Source organism: Schistocerca cancellata, chromosome 4, assembly GCF_023864275.1.
Source record: "Schistocerca cancellata isolate TAMUIC-IGC-003103 chromosome 4, iqSchCanc2.1, whole genome shotgun sequence".
NCBI lineage: Eukaryota > Metazoa > Arthropoda > Insecta > Orthoptera > Acrididae > Schistocerca > Schistocerca cancellata.
Window position 1 is genome coordinate 63,411,927 of NC_064629.1, and position 7,386 is coordinate 63,419,312.

Below are 7,386 nucleotides of genomic sequence, written 5' to 3' on the forward strand. Positions count from 1 at the left end.
GAAATCATGTTGTGTTTCATTGAGTAGGTTATTTGTTGTGAAAGCAAAACATATTCAAAGATTTTACTAAATATGGGGATTAATGATATTGGCCTAAAGTTTTCAACCTGTTTTTGAGATCCTTTCTTGTATACTGGTTTTACTACACTCTTTTTAATGAGTCTGGGTAGGTGTTTTCCATAATACAGCAGTTAATGAGATTGGTAATAGGTTCAACTAATTCTTTGTGGCACTTTTTAACTAGGGCACTAGATATCTCATCCCATCCAGCTGAGTGCTTGGTCTTTAATGTGCAGATTATTCGATTTATTTCATGTTCACTCACAGTTCTGTATTCAAAGTTTGTACATAGGGGTGAGGAAATATTTATCTTGCTGTTTTGGTGAACAGGTTGAGTTGAAATGCTACATGGAGTAATGAAATACACTCCTGGAAATGAAAAAAAGAACACATTGACACCGGTGTGTCAGACCCACCATACTTGCTCCGGACACTGCGAGAGGGCTGTACAAGCAATGATCACACGCACGGCACAGCGGACACACCAGGAACCGCGGTGTTGGCCGTCGAATGGCGCTAGCTGCGCAGCATTTGTGCACCGCCGCCGTCAGTGTCAGCCAGTTTGCCGTGGCATACGGAGCTCCATCGCAGTCTTTAACACTGGTAGCATGCCGCGACAGCGTGGACGTGAACCGTATGTGCAGTTGACGGACTTTGAGCGAGGGCGTATAGTGGGCATGCGGGAGGCCGGGTGGACTGCACCGCCGAATTGCTCAACACGTGCGGCGTGAGGTCTCCACAGTACATCGATGTTGTCGCCAGTGGTCGGCGGAAGGTGCACGTGCCCGTCGACCTGGGACCGGACCGCAGTGACGCACGGATGCACGCCAAGACCGTAGGATCCTACGCAGTGCCGTAGGGGACCGCACCGCCACTTCCCAGCAAATTAGGGACACTGTTGCTCCTGGGGTATCGGCGAGGACCATTCGCAACCGTCTCCATGTAGCTGGGCTACGGTCCCGCACACCGTTAGGCCGTCTTCCGCTCACGCCCCAACATCGTGCAGCCCGCCTCCAGTGGTGTCGCGACAGGCGTGAATGGAGGGACGAATGGAGACGTGTCGTCTTCAGCGATGAGAGTCGCTTCTGCCTTGGTGCCAATGATGGTCGTATGCGTGTTTGGCGCCGTGCAGGTGAGCGCCACAATCAGGACTGCATACGACCGAAGCACACAGGGCCAACACCCGGCATCATGGTGTGGGGAGCGATCTCCTACACTGGCCGTACACCACTGGTGATCGTCGAGGGGACACTGAATAGTGCACGGTACATCCAAACCGTCATCGAACCCATCGTTCTACCATTCCTAGACCGGCAAGGGAACTTGCTGTTCCAACAGGACAATGCACGTCCGCATGTATCCCGTGCCACCCAACGTGCTCTAGAAGGTGTAAGTCAACTACCCTGGCCAGCAAGATCTCCGGATCTGTCCCCCATTGAGCATGTTTGGGACTGGATGAAGCGTCGTCTCACGCGGTCTGCACGTCCAGCACGAACGCTGGTCCAACTGAGGCGCCAGGTGGAAATGGCATGGCAAGCCGTTCCACAGGACTACATCTAGCATCTCTACGACCGTCTCCATGGGAGAATAGCAGCCTGCTTTGCTGCGAAAGGTGGATATACACTGTACTAGTGCCGACATTGTGCATGCTCTGTTGCCTGTGTCTATGTGCCTGTGGTTCTGTCAGTGTGATCATGTGATGTATCTGACCCCAGGAATGTGTCAATAAAGTTTCCCCTTCCTGGGACAATGAATTCACGGTGTTCTTATTTCAATTTCCAGGAGTGTATTTATTAAAAAGGTCACAGGTTGTTCTTGGATCTTCTATTAATTTTGCCTCATGCAATAAGCTTGTTTCTTTTGTATTCACATTTGATGTTGCTTTCCGGTAGTGACTGATGAGCTTCCAAGATGCTTTACTCACATTGTCAGATTTAATGATTGTATCACTGTGCACCTTTTTCCTGAAATTCGAAAGCTCTGCCTTAAACATTTTCTTGGCTTTACAATACTTTTCCTTAAGGATAATATCCTCTTTTGATTTATAAAGAAAGAAGAGGTCATGAACATCCTGCTTGAGTTTAATCAAAATACTTGGTTTCTTTCTATGTATTAGAGTCCTTTTTACATCATTAAATGAGCAACAATGATTAACATGTCTCAAAATTGTTTTATGGAATTGATCCCATTTCTTGTTGAGCCTTTTACCTTATAAACACAGTTCCATTCCTCCTGGGCTAGTTTATGTTTAAGGCGATTTGTATTGTGATTGTTCAAGATTCGTTTCTGTTCAGTGACATTTGTTGCTTCTGCTGCTTTTACACCCGTGTACTCAACAGACTGACAATAGTGGTCAGAGTAGTGAAATTCTATATCTCTGTGACTAACACTGTTAGTAGCAAGTTTACTGATTATCACATAATCTATTCTGCTTTAAGTGTACTTTGTCAGTCTTGTATCAATGTCTGTTATGTTTACAAGGTTATATAAATTCAGTATATCTGTTAGCCTCCAGCTAGGCATGTCGTGAGAGTTTGCATTAATATTCAAATCCCCAAGTATAGTAAGATTACTAGGGTCACTTAAACTAATTACTGGTCTGAAACTATTAAAAAAGTGAGACACAGCTGCATTTGGTGGATGATACATTCCTACTACTTTGCGCTTTGTATAGTTATTACCCTCTCCCTTCAATTTAAGAGTAAGTCCAGTAATTTCTGGATTTATTTCACTACTGTGTTTATCCAGGAATGACATTTTACTAGTAATTAGTGTTTCTTGGACAAAAATAGCCATCCCACCACCTTTATGTAGCTGTCTACAGTAGCTGTTAGCGAGAATATAACCCTGTAATTTACAAAATATTAATTCCTCAGCTTTAAGACCATGATCAGTAATCACAATGACTTGGGGGCCATGTTCTGTCACAAAAACTTGTAGAACATCTAGTTTATTTCTGAGGTACTGAATAGTTATGTGTATTAGTTTCAGGGCGTTTCCTATCTGCTACACTACTATACTGTACCGACCAGCTTGGCTCTCGCGAGAAACATTGTCTTCAGTAACAAGCACATTATTCCTTTCGTTCCATACTAGTTTTTTGGCTGGGGTGTGAGACTGAGGGCTAATTTGTTCATTTACTAGGTGTGCTAATTTGGATCTTCCCTTTTTGTCCATGTGAAGACCGTGGGTTGGAAAACATGACTTATCAAACATGCTTACAGCAACTAATTTAACATTAGAGAAATTTGTACAAAAACTTTTTAAATCGTGTCTCTTGCTATAATTAATTACAATAACATTTGTGCTGCTTAGAAGAAGTAATACTCTTAGATAATTCTTTAACATTGTGACTGCATTATTGCAGTATATGTCGTTAGACGCAGCACAAATCACAATTGAATCATTTCTAACATGTTTATTACTTACGACAGGTTCACTAAAAAAAAAAATGTTGTGTGACGACGGCCTCCCGTCGGGTAGACCGTTCGCCTGGTGCAAGTCTTTCGATTTGACGCCACTTCGGCGACTTGCACGTCGATGGGGATGAAATAATGATGATTAGAACAATACAGCACCCAGTCCCTGAGCGGGGAAAATCTTCGACCCAGCCGGGAATCGAAACCGGGCCCTTAGGATGGACAGTCCGTCGCACTGACCACGCAGCTATCGGGGCGGACGACAGGTTCAGTAACGTCCTTGAAATGTGCACCAGGTCATACGATGCCCATGCTGCACTAGTGTCTGTCGAGGGAAAGGGAATTTTTATCAAAATTCAATGAAGGCGCGGTTGGACGATGAAATCTGGGGCCGCTGGCAGAGTGCGGTAACAGTCGACAGCCAGCGGGCCAGGCAAGGTAAACATGGCACTCGCGGGCGCAGCGCTGCGACGGCGGTATTGCACGCACGATTTGTTTTGAGTGGAGCAACAATGTGGCAGGAAACTGCAGCGTTGCTTTAAGTTATTGCGATGTATGAGGCGGGGCACTAGGCCAGAGCCAAGAGTGGCGATTTGTAAGTGGCTGACGTGTGGAAATTTATCCCTGCCATAGTTCCTGTCTCTCTCTGACACTACGTCAGAAGCGAGGGAGAAACCAATATAAATAGACGGGCAATTTTAGCTTGGGACAGAGTGTGCCAGGTCAGTTGAGCATTGGGACAGACCTGTGCTGGTCTATGCTTATAGGGGCCAGTCTGGCAGCAATGTTATAAGTATTCTGCAAAAACTTGTACTTTGTTTCTATGTACTTGTTCAGGCTATATTCCGCCTCTGGGGACACAACACCGGGGCAGGACGGAACGGCAGCCTGGAACTTGGAGATTGCACGGTCTGCCTGAAGGAGGACAGTGACAGCAGTCTGCAGCGGGTCCAGCAGGGGCTCGGTTCCACTAGAGTCTACGGGCTACGTTCACTTTCCACCGGGCTCCGGGCGAGGCGTACCCTGCGGGAGGCGCAGTAGCGCAGCGACAGTGACAGAGATGGTGGCGGGTGTTGCCATCTGGCAAGCACCACTATCGGCAAGTTGCGGCACTGCATCCAGGAAGGAGCGGGTTCGAGTCCTGTCCTATCCTAGGAGCAGTGACGGCCCCAACCCACGGGTGACCAGTACACCCACCTTCGTCCCACGGTCGGACCGAGCGAGGTGGCGCAGTGGTTAGACACTGGACTCGCATTCGGGAGGACGACGGTTCAATCCCGCGTCCGGCCATCCTGATTTAGGTTTTCCGTGATTTCCCTAAGTCGCTCCAGGCAAATGCCGGGATGGTTCCTTTGAAAGGGCACGGCCGACTTCCTTCCCCATCCTTCCCTAATCCGATGAGACCGATGACCTCGCTGTCTGGTCTCCTTCCGAAAACAACCCAACCCAACCTACGGTCGGACAGAGTAGGCTAAACGTGGTGGAGGGTGGCGATGTCCAGGGACTGTAGCAGTCTTCAGAATGGCGGGCAGCAGAGCGGCGTCAGTCGCAACGCCCGGCGAGCGGGAGAGCGCGGCCGACGTCCATTGGCGACCGACGTTGATGATGGCAGCAGCAGCGTTGGCATACCGGGAGTTGATGAGTCGGCTGGACTCGCGGGACAGCACGCTGTATCACTCTGCACTACCCCTTGATGCTCTTGAACTCCTGAAAAAATACGGAGCGTTGGGTCCGGGCTTCAGCTCTGCCAACTGGAGTCTCGGGTTCGACTCACTGACCCCGCAACACCCATTACATTGTGTGTCGGATTTATTTTCAGTAATTCTTGGGCTAGTCCCTTGCTGTGGCTATCACCAAAGATTTCTATTTTCCTTCTGATCACTTTATTTAATTTACAATCACTAATTACACTAGGCACTTCACTTACGTTTCTTAAACGAGATTGTGCATATGGCTTGGGAGCAATTTGGTTATTTGCAAAGTGAGTTTGTTTGCCATTTTTGGCGTAGTTATTAGCTAGGTCGGCGAATTTGTTGATGTGCACTGACATTGAGGAGGAAGCACCGGTTTTCACACCTTTGCACATTGTCTTATCCCGCCATTGCTGTGCAGACCAATCAGAAGTACCGGTACTGTTAGAGACAACTAAATGTTCTGCTTTCACAATACAAGAATAACGGGTGTCCGACTTACACGGATTTATTCCGTATTTCGCGTGCAGTTTTTTCACTTCATCCTGCAAGAGTCCAATAATTGCAACATACGAAAGGTTTTCCTTTTTGATACCTTCGATCGTCCTTGCTGCCTCACAAGTACACGTTTCTTGAGCATTAACGGTTGCTGCTTTTTGTTTAGAGTCTACACAGTTCCACGTGGTCGCGTAGTTATCGTCACTTCTCACTGAGGGGTCAATCTTTCCGCAGCGAAAATGAAATTTTTGATTACACTGAAGACCGACGAAGCCACTTTTCACAATTTTCGCGCACTTTTTACAATATTGACACGTCATAACATTATTTTCGAGGACCTCTACATTCAAAACTTCCGCAGCTGACGCCATCTTGAATGGGTGCTTGGTTTCCCAAAGCCGAACAAGAGAGCGATACACAAATTGGGCGTGGACCGCAATAAGGATTGAACCCAAACCACAAGCTGAGTAGTTTCGTGCGCTGTCATTCACGCTGAGACAACAACTGATCCTAATTACATTTACCTGGCCACTTGAATTTGCACGCTTGTCTGACTTCAATGCTACACTACTGGCCATTAAAATTGCTACACCAAGAAGAAATGCAAATGCTGAACGAGTATTCATTGGACAAATATATTACACTAGAACTGACATGTCATTACATTTTCACGCAATTTGGGTGCATAGATCCTGAGAAATCAGTACCCAGAACAACCACCTCTGACGGCCTTGATACGCCTGGGCATTCAGTCAAACAGAGCTTGGATGGCGTGCACAGGTACAGGCACAGGCCCATGCAGCTTCAACACGATACCACAGTTCATCAAGAATAGTGACTGGCGTATTGTGACGAGCCAGTTGCTCGGCCACCATTGACCAGACGATTTCAGTTGGTGAGAGATCTGGAGAATGTGCTGGCCAGAGCAGCAGTCGAACATTTTCTGTATCCAGAAAGGTCCGTACAGGACCTGCAAATGCGGTCGTGCATTATCCTGCTGAAATGTAGGGTTTCACAGGGATTGAATGAAGGGTAGAGCCACGGGTCGTAACACATCTGAAATGTAACGTCCACTGTTCAAAGTGCCGTCAATGCGAACAAGAGCTGACCGAGATGTGTAACTAATGGCACTCCATACCATCACGCCGGGTGAAACCCCAGTATGACGATGATGAATACACGCTTCCAATATGCGTTCACCGCGATGTCACCAAACACGAATGCGACCATCGTGATGCTGTAAACAGAACCTGGATTCATCCGAAAAAATGACGTTTTGCCATTCGTGCACCCAGGTTCGTCGTTGAGTACACCATCACAGGCGCTCATGTCTGTGATGCAGCGTCAAGGGTAACCACAGCCATGGTCTCCGAGCTGACAGTCCATACTGCTGAAAACGTCGTCGAACTGTTCGTGCAGATGGTTGTTGTCTTGCAAACGTCCCCATCTGCTGACTCAGGCATCGAGACGTGGCTACACGATCCGTTACAGCCATGCAGGTAAGATGCCTGTCATCTCGACTGCTAGTGATACGAGGCCGTTGGGACCCAGCACGGCATTCCGTATTACCCTCCTGAACCCACCGATTCCATGTTCTGCTAACAGTCATTGGATCTTGACCAACGCGAGCAGCAATGTCGTGATACGTTAAACCGCAATCGCAATAGGCTACAATCCGACCAATATCAAAGGCGTAAACGTGATGGTACGCATTTCTC